Here is a 20,390-nt window from a genome sequence, read left to right as displayed (position 1 = left end):
ACTCCCCTACTCTGTTTGTACGGTGGGCGCAGTCGTAATGTGTTGTAACTCATTTTCTAAGTAGGTTCTCGATGTTGGTCGTTTTGCATAATTTTACTTCTACCAAGAAAACACTTTTGCTTGAAGTGAAAGCAAACATTCTCCTACTGCTTCATTGTTATTCTACAACAACATAGGTATATTTCCTTAATTAGCCAACTCTACGAGTAAGTTACTCGTTCCAGGAATTAACTGATCTTGATTCCCACCCTACTTACCAAATATCTGCCTGTGACTGAAAAGTGTGACTAGCCAATAAAAAGTTAGCAAGCCAGCACTGGTCATAACGCCACCGTGTCGCGTTCGTAAGATTTATTTGTGTGCGGCATATTGGAATGCGTTGCTTATCTAAACTTATAAAAATGCAGCTCTGTCTGTCTGTCTGTCTGTCTGATTCATATAGGCTTGGAAACTACCGAACCGATCGGCGTAAAATTTTGTATATAGGGGTTTTAGGGGCCGGGAAAGGTGACTAAGATAGTTCGAGACCCCTCCCCCTTCTGCAAGGGAGGGGTTCCATACAAATGAAACACAAATTTCTGCACATCTCGAAAACTAACCAAGCAAATGGAACCAAATTTGGCAAGTGGATGTTTTTAGGAGTAACAAATATGTCCATGTTGATTCGAAACCCTTCCCCTCGAAAACTAACCAAGCAAATGGAACCAAATTTGGCAGGTGATTGTTTTTAGGAGTAACAAATATGCCCATGTTGGTTCGACACCCTTCCCTCTTCTGGAAGGGAGGGGTCTCATACAAATGAATCACAAATTTCTGCACAACTCGAGAACTAACCAAGTAAATGGAACCAAATTTGGCAAGTGAATGTTTTTAGGAGTAACAAATATGCCCATGTTGGTTCGACACCCTCACCTCTACTGGAAGGGAGGGGCCCCATACAAATGAAACACAAATTTCTGCACATCTCGAGAACTAACCAAGCAAATGGAACCAAATTTGGCGAGTGGATGTTTTTAGGAGTAACAAATATGTCCATGTTGGTTCGACACCCTTCCCTCTTCTGGAAGGGAGGGGTCTCATACAAATGACACACAAATTTCTGCACATCTCGAGAACTAACCAAGTAAATGAAACCAAATTTGGCATGTGGATGTTTTAAGAAGTAACAAATATGTCCATGTTGGTTCGACACCCTTCCCTCTTCTGGAAGGGAGGGGTCTTATACAAATGAAACACAAACTTCTGCACATCTCGAGAACTAACCAAGTAAATAGAACCAAATTTGGTAGGTAGATGTTTTTAGTGGTAACAAATATATCCATAATGGTTTGACACCCCTTCCTCTTCTACAAGGGAGGGGTCCCATACAAACGAAATACGAATTTCGCACAGCTCGAGAACCAATCAACCAAATACAACCAAATTTGGTATGTTAATGTTTTTAGAGGTAACAAGTATGTCCATAGTCCCATACAAATGAAACACAAATTTCTGCACATCTCGAGAACTAACCAACTAAATGGAATCAAATTTGGCAGGTGATTGTTTTTAGGGGTAACAAATATAATGGTTTGACACCCCTCTCTCTTCTATAAGGGAGGGGTCCCATACAAATGAAACTCAAATTATGCACAGCTCGAGAACCAATCAAGCAAATATAACCAAATTTAGCAGGTGTATGTTTTTAGGTGTAACAAACATGTCCATAATGTTTCGACACCCTTCCTTCTTCTGGCATGTCTCCAAATACCATTTCGAAATCCAAGATGGCGACTTCCGATTTTTGAAAATCAGCGGCAAATGACCAAATACCACCCAATATGGGTATTTCCGGGATTGTTATGATGCACTGAAGCCACAAATCGACCTTAGACAACATTTTGAATTGTAAGATGACGACTTCCGGTGTCTGGAAAACAGCCGAAAATGACCAAATACCACCCAATATGAGTGTTTCTTCAACTAGAATGACGCTCAGAGGCCAAAAATTGTCTCCTTATGCCAATGTGAAATCCAAGATGGCGACTTCCGGTTTCTAAAAATCAGCGGCAAATGACCAAATACCACCCAATATGGGTATTTCCGGGATTGTTATGATACACTGAAGCCACAAATCGACCTTAGACAACATTTTGAATTGTAAGATGGCGACTTCCGGTGTCTGGAAAACAGCCGAAAATGACCAAATACCACCCAATATAAATGTTTCTTCAACTAGATTGACGCTCAGAGGCCAAAAATTGTCTCCTAATGCCATTCTGAAATCCCAGATGGTAACTTCCGGTGTCTGGAAAACAGCCGAAAATGATCAAATACCATTCAATATGAGCGTTTCTTTAATCAGATTGACGCACGGAGGCCAGAAATTGTTCCCAAATGCCATTTTGAAATCCAAGATGGCGACTTCCGGTTTCCGAAAAACAGCGGCAAATGACCAAATACCACCTAATATGGGTATTTCCGGAATTGTTATGACGCACTGAAGCCACAAATCGACCTCAGACAACATTTTGAATTGTAAGATGGCGATTTCCGGTGTCTGAAAAACAGCCGAAAATGACCAAATACCATCCAATATGGATATTTCCGGGATTGTTATGATGCACTGAAGCCACAGTTCGACCTCAGACCCAGAACCAGACCATTTCAACCAGAATGACGCTCAGAGGCCAAAAATTGTCTCCTAATGCCATTCTGATATCCAAGATGGCGACTTCCGGTGTCTGGAAAACAGCCTAAAATGATCAAATACCACCCAATATGAGTATCTCTGGAACGAGAATTAAGCTGAAAATTGACCTTAGACACCATTATGAATTGTAAGATGGCAACTTCCGGTTTCTAAATTACTACCAAAAATGGCTGATTTCCATACAAAATGAGTATCTTCTGAACCAGAATGATACACAGGAGCTAGAATCGACCACAGACACCATTTTGAATTCGAAGATTGTGGCATCCGGTTTCTGGAAAACAGCCGAAAATGAGCAAATAACACCCAATATGGGTGTTTCTCAAACCAGAATGACGCTCAGGGGCCAGAAATTGTCTCCAAATGCCATTTTTAAATCCAACATGGCGACTTACGGTTCCGGATCATCGGATCCAGAATGATGCAAGGAGCTATAAATTGATCTTAGACAACAGTTTGAATTGAAAAATGGCAACTTCTGGAAAACATCCGCAAATAACCGAATACTAATACATATGGATAAGTCCGTAATCGAAAGAAGTAAAGAAACCAAGCATTGACCCTGGATTTCATTTTGAATCAGAAGATGACCACTTTCAGTTTCTGGAAAACAACGAAAAGAACTAAAATTCACCCAATATATATCCGGAATAGAGGACATGTACAAAAGCCAAAAGTTGAGGATGTTGCCATTCCGATAAAACCAATTATTTTTAAACGATATAATCCAATCGCAAGGAATCAATAAATTTGAAATGTTTAAAATTATTAAATTAAACACTAAAATAGGCGGGACGAAGTTTGCCGGGTCAGCTAGTAACCTATAAAAGGGGGCCGGTTCCACTTCGATGACGTGACAACAACGGCGATTACACCTTCTTGCAAAAACCACGACTAACAGTTTGTTTCCTCTATACAACAACAATGTCTGCCTCATGCGGGTTGAGCATTACAATTATGCAAAGTTGGCGTGTTATGACGGTGGACAATTTTGCAATAGATAGTTTCAACAGTTTTTTTTTTTGTTGGTTATCCATTTCTGTGATTATTCAGTATTTGCACCTTGGTTCGCACGATACATTTCAGCATTAGTTGTAGGGGATTTCGAGCTAATTCGTCCATCGAACTGGCAACATTCTGTGTTAGTTTGATTTCAGCCCAAAATTTTGGGATATATAAAATTTAGGTCAAAAAATATAATGTGGGAAATTATTAAAATTTGCTTGTATGACTTACGTCAAAAACCAACTGAAACGTATAGCATTTATTTGTAGTGACTATTTTTCATTTCATCAAAGCCCTTCTATAAGTTCATAAGTTCCAACGGTAGAAAAATAACGGCTTACCTTTTACATGTTTCGTAGTAAGCGGGGAAGTTCTAATACCAGGGTGCGGTATGGACTAAAGTGCAAAACAAGGTTTTGTGTAAAATTTTCTCACATCATCCGGGCAATCTACAATGAATGATGAGTGCAGATTTTTCCACCATAGCTCGCTATGGTAAAGTGCTTTCGGATGCAAGAGAATTATCATGACGTAGTGAATGCAGTCAAACCCGCAGAGGGTAGCAATAAGCTGGGCACCTAGTATTAGTCGTGTCAAGTAATAAATATATACCTACACACAGTTGCAGGTCAGACACTTTATACCTAGTCGGCTTCATGCAAACATAACCATTAACGAAATCACGTTAGCATCTTCACGGTTCACAGCTAATGGCCTTGTCGATGGCTAGACACAGAATAACTTGCTCAAGTTCACACCTAGTCGGTAGTTAAACGTCCGTTAGTCTGTGACTCAGAAGTCAGTGGTTGATACCGTATTATGGGCGATTTTCATTACATTTTGTGGTGCCCCATAAAATTAATTATCAGATGATTCGAGTGCGTCTTGGTCGATATAATTTAATTTAGGGTTCTACTTATCATTAAATTTGTGTTTTACCCAACACGGAACAGTATTAATCATGTTTGACAAGGTAATAATATAAGATCTACTTCTATCATTTCAGATAAACGAGAAACCACTGGGAAACACAGCAATAGGATTACATAATACATGAGCATCCTCTTGTGAAAGACTAATTTCATGCTGTGCATTACTATCCAGAATTAAGTAAGTGAATATAGAACCCAGTGTTCAACTTGGAACTTGGTTATTAGTCACCTGCACTCCAGCTGACGGTACAATGCATATCATTTGCAACTGTCGGATGATGCATGATGTTGTGTTGCTTATTCAGTAGCTACATATGAACGTCTTCACTTGGCATTAGAGAAGCCTATTTGAGGAGAAGGGCATGGCTTCCATTTACTAATTTGCGGTTATCGGTATGAACAAGTGCAACTCTCGATGTCTGTTTGAAAGCAAGCGGGAGGCAGATGAGAGAACTGTTTTTTATTCCCGAGTATATGCGCATTCTACTACCTACTTCCAAAACATTGCAGTTTCGATACCGCTGTGTGTATCTTTTCGACTGTTTCCCATCTGTCTGTCGGTTGTGCATTTTGCATTCCATAGTTACCTAGCAGAATTATCATTGCAGATAGCAGACAAATTATTCATAACCTAATTGGATAATCTATGATAAGTTTACCCGATATCGCTAGATACGCTTCGGTTGAATAATTTACGAAACTGCCTCTAATCTCCGCATTAGTTTTATGTTCTAATTTTAATCGATAAAGCTTACCGATTTGGCAATTGTCGTACTGCCTGAAATTAAATGTTACGATTTTTTAACGTCAGGAATATACAATTGATGAGTAAAGTAAATTCTCAACAATACATTATCTGCCATCTGAGATTTTAATATCATTTCATTACTAGACAGAGAATATTTAAAAAATTAAGATGTTCCTAACCTGAGAGCAATAAGTAAACCCACATGAGCGCAGAAATAGAATACAGATAGGCTCTGGCGCTAGCGCCAGAGCCTATCTGTATTCTATTTCTAAATCTGATAACTTGTTCTCGGAAAGATCATTCGACTCAGGCTACCAGTTTCTCGGTTGTCACTGCTGTTCGTTCTAATTTTCAAATGAAAAGCCATTCATTACGACAATCTAAATTTATGAAATCATCGCGAGAGCGCTGGGAGTAACATGATAACAAATTTACTCTTTCGGAATTCATCTTTTGTTTCAGATTTTTGCCACAATCTGAGGAATTCGAGATTTGAGCTCGATTTATCGAGCGTAGTATACGATGCATAAAGTTTGGGTGGAGTTTTAAAGTTGGAATATTAAAATAGAATACACTGGGGTCGCTTTTTACGCGGTTGGTTGTACCGCATTTAAAAGATTAGATTCGATATATGTATACTAAACTTATTCGATACCGCCTACTAATAATCTTCCGAATCGCGCTAAAATAATCCGCGTTATTGTAAAAATATCTCGTTTAAAAAAACGCATAAAAACAACCCGCGTAAAAAGCGACCCCAGTGTAGTACAACTGAAAATGACCTGAATATTAGGGTTGTCGATATTAAAAATAGAATATCGATATCTGCTTTATCGATATTAAAAACGGCATCGATATTGAAATCGATATCGCGCGCCGGTATCGATATTTTCCTTTATGCACTAAGGTCGCTTTTTACGCGGCTTTTTTTAACGCGGACTCCGGAATTTACGCGTTTTTTACGCGGATTCCGGGATTTACGCGGTTTTTTTACGCGGATTCCAGAATTTACGCGGTTTTTTTTTTACGCGGCACGTAACACACGCGTAAAAAGCGACTTTAGTGTATATGTTTTGTTTGGCTTTCAGCAACCCGGTGGCATCGGCCCTTTTTTCCTGAAGCTGCCGTGAAAGACAGTGGCGCTGATCTCATTTATGTTTTTGAAGGTTTCTTCTCACAGCAGTGTGAGCGCAACGAGCGAAGCATAATATATGTTGCACAGAGTTATGCGCTTGAACCAATTTAATTATTTAAAAAAAACTTAGCTTAGCTTTGTAAATGTTTAAAAGTGGCTCTGATATGCTATCTCATTTACACGTACGTTGAAATGTTATTCCCTAAATCATCGCGCGATGTCAGCTGCCTGCAAGAAACACCGCCGTTCGCAATCGGCAAGAATAAACGTTTAGTACATTCTAAAATAATGCAACGCATTTTTTTTTTGTTTCATCAAGCAAAGCACTCGACGTTTCGTGCAATAAACACATCACCCGAAAACAATACAAAAGCACACTGCCACTGAACACCGATACTGTATGCACGTATGAACACTGCTTTTTTTCGTGTTTCGATGAATCAGCTGTCAAATTACATGTAGGTAAAACTGATCCAGTGATCCAGCTAATTCTGGCTTCACTCATGTTGAACGTAAACGTCAGTGATGCCACCGGGTTGGCTTTCTGTTAGGCTTGAAACAAGCTGAACGCCAACGTTAGCGATCGGGCGAGATTCTTGCCGAAGGTTAATAAACAGCCGTGAGTAGAGTTGTTCATTATCCTACGGCAAGAATCTCACCCGATCGGTCGCGTTGGCGTTCAGCATGTTTCATGCCTAAGTATTGAATATTCCGGCGAAGTGTTTGCTATGTCATCTCGTCCGAACACTGCTGTGAAGCAAAATGTCACTTTTTCTTGCACGGAATAATTAGCACTGACATCGTCGTCTCACACCCAGCGATGCCAGATTGGAAGACATTAGCCTACATTCAAAATATTTTTCACGTTATAGTTACCGGAAAAGTTACGTGAATATTTGCCACTATCGTCTTCTACGTGATTGTCATTTGAGTTCATGAAATCAAAGCAAATAATTATCGGTTTCCGTTAGACTCTACTAGAAATTTGGGAAATAAATATTGAAATTCAGTCCGCGTCCAAATTTGAGTTCATCATGACCTGGTGAGATGAATTATCCTTTGAAACTTTCAGTAGATGCATGCATTTCATGTGAGTTTCACGTAGAACTCATCTACTGGTAAACGACAAATTTGCATACCTGATTTATTACGCAACATATTTTGATAATTTCTAAAACCCTCATAAAAATTAGAGAAATAAATGAAAATTGTACATTTCGTAAAACGTGATTGCTATCAGATATCACTCAGGTATGCATATTCGTGAATGAATAAAACAACAAAAAAACTGATAAATATTACGACATTTCCGGGGATTGTTATTATCCGCTGCAGCTGTTTTCGTTCAGGTAACTCTTTCACCTTTGAACTGTTCATGGTAGATGTTATGTTTGTCACATAAATCATACAAAATGACAGGAAATGAACAAGTATAGGAACTTTCACGTAAGAATAACGTGAAAAATATTTTGAGTGTACGATGAAGACATCCATTTTTGTGACGACAACGTGAAGACATTGGAGAAAACATGTGAAGACATTGAAAAATATGTGAACGACCCGAATTTTGCATTAGGGCATTATTGGTGACCTGTATTTTTTTTGCTCGACAGTTTTCGATTTGCCGGAAAGTTTTTTCAGCCTTTGGGCTTCGGGTAGGAAGACATTTTTTCGCGGACCAGACTTTTGAAAAAAAAAAAAAAAATACCTGGCATCCCTGCTCTCACACCAGATCGCGGTAAACAAATGTGTTCGAGTGTTCTAGAAAAAAGGAAAAATCATGCGCTCACTCACGTCAGATATCGTTACTGTGAAGCATTCTCAGCTGATAAAATTCCGTTTGGTAAAAAGGGCAAAATTTCGTGAACCTCTTTTCTTTTCAACTGCGTACCACGCTTTACGACAGCGGGCCGATTGCTGATCGCTTTACGCAAGGTGCATTTTCCAATCAGATTAAACCGACGTTTCGTGAGCCGCGTCTCCTAATCGTCACTGATCCATTGACTAATCACCAGCCAGTTACTGAAGCATCCTACTTGAACATTCATGTTATCGCTTATGTAACACCGATTCTTTACTGAAACTCATCGATTCTGCCATCCCAATGCAACACCAAGGCATCGCATTTGATCGGTTCAATGTGGTGGTTATTGCCCCGAGAAGTTCCACACCCAAATTTCTGGAAATTCGCTCTAAGCATGCTGTCAATAAAAATGGAGATATGGCAACCATATTTCTGTCGAACTTCTTACATTTTCCATCTATCACTTATTGATTCTATAGTACCAACGATTCTGGTACCTATACCTTTTAGTTGATTTGCCCTAAAATAGCTGAAATAGAGTAAACGTCTTTTAATTGCTATTGACCTATTTTCGAATTAATATATTTATCAATGGAGAAACCAAGCCTTAACGTTTGTTTTCAGTATAATGTGCACTTTCAATGAATATCTTATATTGCGTGTAAGCATTTTAAATTTAATTTTGATGCCATGATGAATTTATGATTGGTAGGCAAAATTTCGACGGCAGCACTCCCCTGATGGCAACCGAGAATATCGAACAGTAATATCGAGTCGCAATATCGATAATATCAGATGCGCTAATATCGGTAAAAAATATCGATATCGTGAAGGGCAAATATCGATAATATCAAATATCGATAAAATATCAGCAACCCTACTGAATATGTGTAATGTGTAATTTTATTGCAAGCATATGAATATTTGTACAAGTTTTACTAACACGCAAGAATTGGATGATGCGAAATCACATCAATATTGTACGAAACTAGCACAACTTTTGATTATGTTTAAACCCTGGATACGAACGTGTGTTTATGATTCATCCCGCCCGCTACCCGCTGGGCACCTCTCCATCTCATCCCCATATGATAAAGCAAAAAGCTTTTTGCCAATCAGCTTGAACTCGTTGAACTTGAACTCTCAAATGTTTGGAGAGAATTATCGATTATAGCATTCGTAATGAAATTTAGTCGAAACGACCTCTTCATGAAATGTAACATGGTTATCGAAGAGTAAAATCCACAACTAATCTTTCACACTGTATTGTCCATGATATAGGAAATGCCTTTTCACGGAAGCAATCTCGTTTAGGAATTTTCTTAGATATTGAGGAAGCTTTTGACAGTGTCCCATTCCATACCATGATTGATGCACTTTCATATTATACCCACATTCATCGTTACGTGAATACATTAGCTGCTAAGAAATTGTTATTTGAACTCATCGTTAAGAGAAGCATACATAAGAAAGCAATGCATTAAAGGTTGTTCCCAGAAATATGTTTTGTCACCTCTGCTATGGAATTTCGTAGCGGATGGTCTGTTACGAAACTAAATAACTCAGGATTCCCTTTTTATGGCTTCGCTGATCTTACGTTGGTCACTGGAATAAATACGTATAAGCACAATTTTCAACCTGATTCAAAGGGCTCTGAAGGAAACTGAAAAATGGAGTCTTAAAATTTGGCTCTCCGTAAGCCTCAATGAAAAATCACTTGTATTATTCACTGAAAAAAAAAAGATTAACCGAAGCTCGCCCACTTCGTTTCTTTAATTCTGAGGTCTGTGTGACCTGGTCAAGTTAAACACCTTGGAATAATTCTAGGCTCTAAACTTAACTAGTATGCTCACGTTGATTTGAAAGTAAAAAAAGGCATGCATGACCTTTAGACAATGTAGGCAAACAATTGGTAAAAGCTGGAGAAGTTCTCTTTGGTATGAAGAACTGACTCGACTCGCATCCGATAGAGCAACAACTGATCTGAGTGCAGCAAAACTGAGCACGCAACTCATTCGATCGCAGTGTTCCACGGCAGAGGGACTAGCCGTAGTTCAACATACCACCCTCCCACATTTTTTTTTTACTTTATTATAGAGTCTTTTCGTTTCTTCTTTACTGCAGATCGCTGAATATAAATATTATCCAATGAAATGTTTCCACACTAGAGTAACTTGTTACGGGTAGTAAAAATATGTAAATTCCGAAAAATATGCTTAAAATTTTTCACTAGCAACAAATCGATTCCGGAAATATTGCGTGATATTCGGACATTCCTGGCGGAAGCCTGAAGTGGCCATCTTAAAATTCCAAATGTCATCTGGGGTCAATTCTCGGCATCAGATTATATGTTTTCAGCTCCGATTGGTCGATATCTGAGTTCAAAATAATGCTCTACATTTTTCAATAGCATAATAATTAGCATCATAAAACCATCGCATTTTAGGGGATTATTTTTCAATCGAATACTGAAAAAATGAATGATTGATAGTGGTGAAAAATTGAGAAAAACATTTTGGTTAGCTCATATTAATGGACACCTCGGCCACCAAGGGGTGAATGCGTTTTTAAAAAAAGTGTAGGGTATTTGTTCCATTATCTATCTCATTAGGGGCCATCCACACTCCACGTGGACAGATTTTTAACGATTTTGACCCCCGAATGCACGGATTAAACACCAAATTTTAACGAAATGATTGTACAAATGAACAAAATACGCTTTCATGCTCTTGTGGAACCACCCAGCATTGGAAATTTAGTAAACTTAATTAGATGTATCTTGAATTTTGTAAAACAAATCATTTTTCACAACGCTTCCATATTCATCTCAAAACTTAGATCACTGCTCAATTATTCATCTCACGGCGCCCCCATATTCATCACACTGTTAATTATGAATGAATCACATTTTCATGAATGAGCGTAGCCGCAAACCGTTGTAGTAGGTTAACTAGGTATACGCTGTAGTCGTTTACGCGCAACATTGGTAGCCTAGGTACCACTGCAGTGCTGTCGATTTATGTCAATAATGTCGGAATAATTCAACATTTTCAGTATGATTTTTTCGTATTAACAGAAACTGATTTGGCAACTTTTGATTATCTTCAACGAGGTGAAAACAGATGAAAACACATACAGTTGAAATTTAAGATTTGTAAAACTTCATCTCAGATATTTCTGTTAATTGAAGCTTGTTTTAGGTAATTTGAGGTGAACGTTACAAAGATTTAAGTAATCTTAGTGACTTTGTTTAGTGATTAATTAAAAAAAGGTTCCGCAAGTTATGAAAAAAAAATTGGTTGGCTGCTGAACAAGTTCCGTTGTAGCCGTATAGAGTAATGAGCGGATTTTGTTTTCTGAGGTAGGTGATTTAAATAAATGAGTTTTCGAGTGCAGATGCCCAACTTTTATATCAAATTTAGAGCCTTCAAGTAAGTTTTTCTGGATTCTACTTCATTAGAAATCTAAAATGAAGAATCTATTTCATGGATTAGTAGATTGGTTTAGGCAATTTTCGATTTTTTTATTGATTTATTTCCCTGGAATTTGTCAATAAAACCTATACAAAAAACTCTTCGTTTAAAAGTAGGAATGATAATGCTTTCATTTAAGGTGGAAAAAAAATTCACCGCCATCTTTGATTTAATCAGAAATACTACAAGGTATACAGCCCTAGGGGTTGTATGAAATGGTGACGTAGGACTAAATGTATATATTATATGCTGCGGTAGCATTGAATATTTTGCTTGACCGCGCATAATAAAGTTTGCTCTCCGCTGTGCCCTCCAGTAGCTGTGCCAGCTAAATATTCTGCAACGTACGATGGTAACTGTTGTTGCCGTATGCAAAATAAAGGTGACATGCTCCGCAGTGCCTGGAAGTTCACTCGTATGCAGCTCTCGTTTCTCAATGTCGCGTACTTTTAACAGCTGCACTTTACTTGCTAAACTAAAGCTGAATTTTCTAACGCAGTTTTTTGTATCGAGTTCAGAGTAGATTTTTGCCATAAGGGCGTGGCCACGCAGCTTAGAGAAAGACAAACAAACTAAAACACTTTGTTGAGGCAGTGGAATTTATTTCGTCCATGTTATTGTTATCTGTGCTCGGGAAGCAAGCCATAACGAGGAAAAACTATGGGAAAGCTTGACCTTGGAACTTTTCACCTTTTTCCACCATTAAGCAGTAAAGCACAATGTTGAACATTATATCAAACAATTATTATACATTTTATCTATCCACCGACATATAAAAAAATAAAAAATCGCAACTTCTTTTTTTTTTGAGTTCGTTGTCTTCAGCAGAGATGCCAGAACTGTTCGTGAAATTCATAGATTTCACGGATTTCTACGGAATCGCCTGTCTACTGTACATTAGGGTGCCAGCCAAAATGGTCATCTTGAATTCCAAAAAAAACCCTATACAAAATATTCACCTGCTCGAAAAAACACCCTGTGCAAAATTTTAGGTCAATCGGACTTAAAATGGGGTGGCGCAAAACGATTGAAGTTTGGCCTTTTTGAAAACCGAAAAATCACGCAAAGGGGGGGGGAGGGTACGTGAAATTTCGGTTTTTGAAATTTTTTTTCTTTGATGCCAAATGACTTAAAAACGCATGAAACGTCGAGAGTTGGGGTCATCGGAAATTTTTTTTTGCAAAAATCGACTCTATGGGACGTGGTCATTTTTTCAATTGTGGAAGGCGGAGTTCAAAATGTTTAGAATTTATCTTTTGAAATTGATCACTAGTCTCTCGAAAAAGTCTGTATAATGATATACACTATAACTAGCATCGATTACATTATGTTTCATCAGGGTGGTTCATTTATTCGGCTTAGGGTGGTTCACAATATTGTGAAAAATGAGTATAAAATAAAAAACGCACTTCGGTTCGTTTAATTGGTGTGACGTCTTCGACAAAGCTGTAGATAATAATTCTGTCTTTTCAAAAAAATTACACTTAAAACAATTATTTATTCAAAAAACAAAGTTAGAAGAAAAAAAAATTTATTATTCAAAAAAATTCATTTTTTTTAAATATTCAAGTTCCATGTGCCTTCCGTGTGTGGTTTTGCGAATAACCTGAAAGCATCAAACATTTTCCGTGAGACACAATCTTAATTTTAGTTGAGATAGTTTTTTTTTGCACAGAGTAGTTTTTTAAAACATTTTGTAAATTTGTTTTCTTATATCTTGCCACTTTACATGAATTTTTTTTCAATTGAACATTGCCACCCTAATGACAATGATTTAACAAATATTATATTTTCAGGAATTTTTCTATTGGTAGTAAGTTAAAAGTGATTTTTTTTTCATTTAATACTCATTTTTACACAATATTATGAACCACCCTATGTCGAATAAATGAACCACCCTAATGAAACATAATATATTCGATGCTAGTTGTAGTGTATATCATTATACAGGCTCTTTCGAGAGACTAGCGATCAATTTCATTAAATAAATTCTAAATGTTTTAATCTCCGCCTTCCACATTTGAAAAAACGACTAAGTCCCAGAGAGTAGATTTTTGCAAAAAAAAATTTTTCGGATGACACCAATTCTCGACGTTTCATGCATTTTTAAGTCATTTGGCATCAAAAAAAGTTTCGAAAACCGAAATTTCACGTACCCCTCCCCCCGCCCCCTTGAGTGATTTTTCGGTTTTCAAAAAAGGCAAACTTCAATCGCTTTGCGCCACGCCATTTTAAGTCTGATTGAGCTGAAATTTTGGTCGTCACTTTTCTTCAAAGTGTATTAAAAGTGCTAAGAAATAGTTCACCTGTCACATTATTCCCACAAACACTATCTTGTTAGTTAAAGAAAATCTTCAGTTTTCTTTCATCAATGTGAACATTCTTTTATTTTGAGTTGTTTTAAAACAATACATCATAGCGAGTAATCTATCTTGTATTTCTAAAACACTATGACTCTCGTTCACTTTGACAGAATGCATGTCAAAGATGACATTGGCTTTGCTCCAAGAATTGTTGCTCAAAAACCTTTGGTTGTAGAGAAAAACTGCCTGTTGTGAAAAGGTAATAATGCATTGTAAAAAAATATACATCATAGAAAAATATATGTTGGCCTGAAAAATTCTGAAGAAATACTAAATTTTAATTCAAAAAAACAATTGATTTTTTCAATAGAAACTTGGAGTTATTACGAAACCTCTCGTTGAAAATCCAGGATGAAAAAATGTGATACAAATTTGTTTAAAAATTATTTTTCAGAGCTTCTTTTTAAGAAAAAATAACTGTTAGTAAAAAATTAGAATCAAGAAATGTAATGTGAGACGACGCCCCCATATTCATCACACTGTTAATCATGAATGAATCACATTATCATGAGTGAACGTAGTCACAGCCCGTTGTAGTAGGTTACCTAGATATCCGCTGTAGTTGTTCACGTGCAAAATTGGTAACCTAGGTATACCACTGCTGTGCTGTCGATTTATGTCAATTATGTCGGAATAATTCAACATTTTCAGTATAATTTTTTCGTATTAACAGAAACTGATTTGGCAACTTTTAATTTCCTTCAACGCAGTGGAAACAGATGAAAATACATACAGTTGAAATCTTGGAATTGTAGAAATTTATCGCATATATTTCTGCTTATTCAAGCTTGTTTTGGAAACTTGAGGTGAACATTTCATAGATTAAAGTATTCTTAGTGTAGTGAGTGATTGTGTTTAGTGAAGAAAATAAATAGCGGTCCGCTTGTGGTGAAAAAACTCTGGTTGGCTGCTGAACAAGTCCCATTTTAACTGTATAGAACAATGCGCGGATTTTGTTTCCTGAGGTGGATGGTTGAATTAAATGAGTTTTTGAGTGCAGATGCCCGACTATTATATCAAATTTAGAGCTTTTAAGTGAGTTTTTGGGAATTCTACTTTATGAGAAATCTAAAGTGAACTAAGAAGAATCCATCCCATGGATTAGCAGATTGGTTTAGTTAGAAAATATGCATTTTTTCCTGATTTTAATTGTGTTTTCATGTTACATGCGAATAATATATGGACTGAGATGAATAATGGAGCAGTTCCCCTAGTATATATTTCCGACATTCCTTTGCCGAAAAAAAAACACTGCTACTGGAAACCTTGTTTCCCGTGAGGGCAACAACGACGGCCGCATGGCAGTGGAATAAGTAGGCAACAACAACAAAACTATTGGTGACAGGGATTAAGCCAGCAATGAAAAAACTAGGCAAGAACAGGGAGAAAAATTGAAAAAGAAAGTTGTTCCTCTCCTGGCTTGCAGTAGGTTAGGTTTAAGTAGAATTTGTTTAATAAAATTATCTATCCACAGACTTGCTTCCGGACGGTCGTTGTTTTCTTCACATAAACCGGGATTTGTATATTACAAACTTGACCGCTTTGTAGCTCCACATCCCGAAGTTCGATTAAGCTGAAATTTTGCTTTTTTTAAAATAATTGCTCCCTAATAAATTGTATTCAGGACCTTGATATTTAAAAAAATACTGTCAAAGGCTTATTGAATTCATCAAGTGATAATTTGTGTGAATTTTAAAGTTGAAATAATTTCTTCGAAGTTGCACTCGTTTTGTGACAATAGGATAAAAAGGCAATATCACAAGCACTCAAGGGGGGTCCTACTCGGGAAATAATGAATTTCCATATTTTTTTATGTTTAGAGTAAGGTTAAGTATTCTGGCATTTTGACTATTGATTGAGGTATATTTGAAGATGTATTTTGCATGTCGTGGATGCAAATATAGTGAATATTACGCTGTTGGCAGCGTTTTTTCAACTTGTGGTACGTTTTTCTCAGCATCTGCTAAACCGATTCGGCAGAAATCATTTTCAACATGTTAAAATGGACTATCTACCGTGTTACACAGCCATTTTTCGATATCTGAATGTCTCAATGTTTTATGATTCTGGAAAGTGATTTTTTTGTGAAAAAAAAACTATCTTTTTACTAGAATGACCGCCATGGAATGGAATTTTTGAATCTAGTACTTTCTCGATGTTCGTTCCGAAAGTCACAGTTTAGTAACACTAATAGTTTTGCTAACTTACTTAAAAACCTAGCCAAATTCCTGATCTGACAACTAGAGTTAATTTTACTTATTCACAAATTAGCCTCTTACTTTAGATTCTAATTGTTGAATTCAATTCAACTCTTCCTCTATTTGTTGGATTTTCTGTGTCGTTTCCATTTTATTTGCTTGTTGCTATTTCTTAACTATTTTGAATGATAATGCATTTGCAGTAGCAAACGTGTGAAAATTTTGTTTCTCATATATTTATTTAATACCAAATGAAAAATTGAAACCTTAAACAGACGTGACAATCGTAATTTTTTTCTCTCGTAGAAATAACTGCATGAAAAAAAAACTTTCTGATTGATAACGTCATGAGGTTTCCAACAAATGATACTTTGGACTTTTATAGTTATTTGAATGGTTTTCTTCAATCTTTTCTTTTTCCTTATAAATCACACCGTTTCCAGCCTATTATTTATGCACCTTCGAAATAGAAAGTTGTTCTTTTTCTCTACGCAGCGGGGATGACCATCGGAAACTTGCACGAATTGTCTTTTAAACCGCGAGCTGCTCATCGCCAATCTCCGGCGTGGGTTGCAAGCGAAAGTGTTTGTTGTCGTCTGGGAACTTTCCACCGACGTGCCACCGCCCGCACCGTGATCGGTTCGGTCGGCCAAACCAACCAACAGTATCCATGGTCAAATCGGCGGCGGGTGGATCGACTCACAGCACGACCTGAACTGGGAGCGGAGCCCATCAGATGCGGTGAAAGCTCATTTATTGGAGCTCGTCTTCTATGAGACCACAACAACCGCATAAATCCCGTGGAATGTGCCAAAGTTGGGCCGACAGCATTGTGCTATCAGATTGTGGCTTTATTGTACGACGACGTCTCGCTCCGTTGTTGCCACCGCCTCTCACTTGGGTTGGGCGATTGTAAATTATATACGTGAATTTTGGGCCTGACTGAGTTTCCCAAGAGCAGACTTTTTTCCGGTTCACTAGGCGGGCCGTAGCGATTTTCTTCGTCTGGAAAATAACTCTGATTTTGAATCATCTTTATCTTCTTCGGTTTTCTCTTCGCCCCTGTCATATCGTAGGGAGCAGGATAGCTCACGAAAATGCTTAGATAATTGAATACAATGGGAGTTCGGTGAATGGATGCAATACTAGATTCGTTTTTTGTGTGCTTCATACCACATCATTTGAATCATCAGCCATGTCGATGACTGTAATAGAAATTATAATGAAAGAGCCGGAAAATATAAATCGAAGAGTTCGTCAAGTGGAATTATACGGTGATGCGGTCGTGGAAACAAGTTGTTAACGAGATGTTATCGCGCTCGAAGCTGATGTTGGAAGTTTGTTTATGAAAATTATCGGGTTGAGAGGCTACAGAGCGGTGGGCGCGTTATGCTTGCACATGTTTGCTTGGGGGTGCTGTATCACGATACCGATGGTATCGAGACGGATGTAACGAAGTCGTTCGGCTATTGATTGATGACAGTGTATAAGCTTACTCGGTGATTCTGCATAATAATATTGAATTTCGGTCGCCATCAATTATGCTCACATAATTGCTATCAAGCTCAAGAAGATGATACCACTTGAGAGGAGATGAGATATGGCAAGAAACAATCACAGCAAGAAGTCGAGTGAATAGTCACCCCTAGTTTATGTATCGAAACGATGGAAAACGAATTGTTGTGATTAACAATCAGATTGGGTAGATTGAATTGCAAACCCGCATCACCCTCAGTTTTGGAATCACGTTCCATTTTTATCGATAACCATGAAACAATTAAAAAGGCTATCTTCTTATATTAAAAACTTTACTACTGCCAGAAAAATGAATTGCATGAAAAATTTTCTGAAAGTGCCAACCTGTTGCTCTTCGATCAATTCGCCTAGTAACAAAATCTATTGCCACAATTTGCCAACCCACTAGGAAAAGGGTTACACTTTGCTGATGCACGGATGAAGGGCATGTCACGGTTGACAGACTCATAAGTAGTTTGGCTTTACTCTAGCATCCTTTTGCGCGCCGGAATCGCTTCTCCGGTGACGGATGCCCTGTCTTGCGATTGATGCTGTTCAGCCATCCGGCCAAAGGCAAAACACTATTCGCTCCATTGCATTTTCCGTCAAGTGTGAAAATAGCACTTCAGCTTGAACGACATGTCCTGCTGTGGGATCCGGTGTCGAATCCACCGCTAGACGAATGACGTTCTTAGCAGTATGTGTTCATCACACCGACACCGTCGGTTATATTTAATTTCGAAGGGTATCCGTACGGGTGGAGTCGACGATGAAAATCATCTCAAAAAAAATTCTAGATATTTTTAAGCTGCGGTGGCGAGAAATTGTTGGTAGGTATTAATACAAAAAAAATCCTGGTTTTAATAATTTTGTTTACGAATTTTGTGATGATGTACATTTAAATTAAGCAGGACAAAACAGCGGAGCGATTGGACATTTTACAAGAGGCCAATAATTAATGCGAATTATAGCAATTCGAGAGGTCAAAGGAAGTTTGCAGCAAGAAATTATAATAAGATTTTCCATATCTTTTTAGAATGAAGAAGCTGTATAAGGGATTTTCGCCCATCAGTCAGCAAGCATTGGAAAAAACGACAGTATCGCTACTTCTTCTCCAACGTTCCGACAATTTATTTTGTCTTTATGAAGGAGTTATGAATATAGTGTACGTACAAAAGGGTGAGTTTTTCGCCCAAAGACTTACACAAATTTATGTCAGTATCCAAGATGAAGAAGATAATAAAAACTAAATGTGAGTTTCCAAATAGCTAGCAGGACATTTTTTGTTCTATCGCAGAAGGTTCCAAACTCAAAAAAGTCATCATTTAGAAGGTCGATAAGTATGTTGTCGACTTAAGAAATTATCTTAGAAACTATCCTGACGGATGAGATTTTTATATAGCAACCTTATTCTGCTCTCGGAACAGTCCGGCTATAGGAAAAAAAAAGTCGTACGAAACGTTATTGAACTATTTATTGGACAGATGGAAAGAGTCAATTGGGAATAATTTGGTGAGACTGAAATTTTTTCTCGAGTTTGAACTTGCATTTGAAACGATAGACAGAGAGCAGATAATAGACAAAGAGCAAACAGCGCTGCTTGTCAAGTAGACGTCAAACGACCAGATATAAAGAATCAGAATCAGATTAACTAATGTTGAACTAGGCAGTATTCTGGTAACTTTACTATTTATTATTTACATTAGTGACATAAAAGTGAGCATTAGGGTGGGACAAAAAATAAAGGTTAGATCCCATGCACTTTTCGTGTTCCTTATAGGTCCCATAACAATTGTGTAACTTTTCAGATCGATCGGTGAAACGCCCGATTTGCGCCCGATTTTTAAAGTTTCCATACGATTTTATATGGGAAAATTCACTTTTTCAAAACTTATTCCCTAGAAATTCCCAGTTGGGTCCTAAAATTATATCGATACATGATATTTGTAGAAAATTTTCCTGGGAAAAACTCTTCTAAAGACCGTAAGGCGCTACGATGCTTGTTGAAACAGCTATTCACCCCAAACTGATTGAATGTCTGACGGACGGCTCACAATTGAAATTTTCCAGCAACATTGCTACAGCATGCTGCTATTGCAGACTTGCTCAAGTATGAGAAATAATTTCGGGTGGAAATAATTTTCAAAGTGTGATTTTTGCTCATAGTATCTTCGGGGAAGCCTCCAAGATAAATTTAAGCGATATCATTTCTCATCACATGGTTGAATTTGCAACAGTAGCATGCAGCAGCAGTATTGCTAGTAAAATTCAATGGTGAGCCGTCCGTCAGACATTCAATCAGTTTGGGGTGAATAGCTGTTTCTACAAGCATCGTAGCGCCTTACGGTCTCCAGATGAGTTTTTTCCAGGAAAATTTCCTACAAATATCATGTATCGATATATTTTTAGGACCCAACTGGGAATTTATATAGAATAAGTATAGAAAAAGTGAATTTTCCCATATAAAATCGTATGGAAACTTTAAAAATCGGGCGCAAATCGGGCGTCATCTACTGTCTCTTTGG

General features: G+C 37.6%; 1 protein-coding gene across 2 annotated transcripts in view; it reads left to right on the top strand.

The window, feature by feature from the left end:
- Window positions 1-20,390, top strand: part of LOC129731313 (glucose dehydrogenase [FAD, quinone]) — a 108,231-nt gene that overhangs the window by 37,940 nt on the left and 49,901 nt on the right. Inside the window, exon 2 of one of the 2 annotated variants that reach the window (XM_055691191.1) lies at window positions 4,704-4,807. The exons of the other annotated variant lie outside the window; for it this stretch is intronic. The gene's annotated coding sequence lies outside the window, so the exon portion shown is untranslated. The remainder of the gene's footprint in view (window positions 1-4,703; window positions 4,808-20,390) is intronic. 2 annotated transcript variants of the gene reach the window in all.

Source organism: Wyeomyia smithii, chromosome 3, assembly GCF_029784165.1.
Source record: "Wyeomyia smithii strain HCP4-BCI-WySm-NY-G18 chromosome 3, ASM2978416v1, whole genome shotgun sequence".
Taxonomy (NCBI): domain Eukaryota; kingdom Metazoa; phylum Arthropoda; class Insecta; order Diptera; family Culicidae; genus Wyeomyia; species Wyeomyia smithii.
Note: the sequence above shows the minus strand (reverse complement) of the source record. Positions and strands in the feature narration are given on the sequence as shown.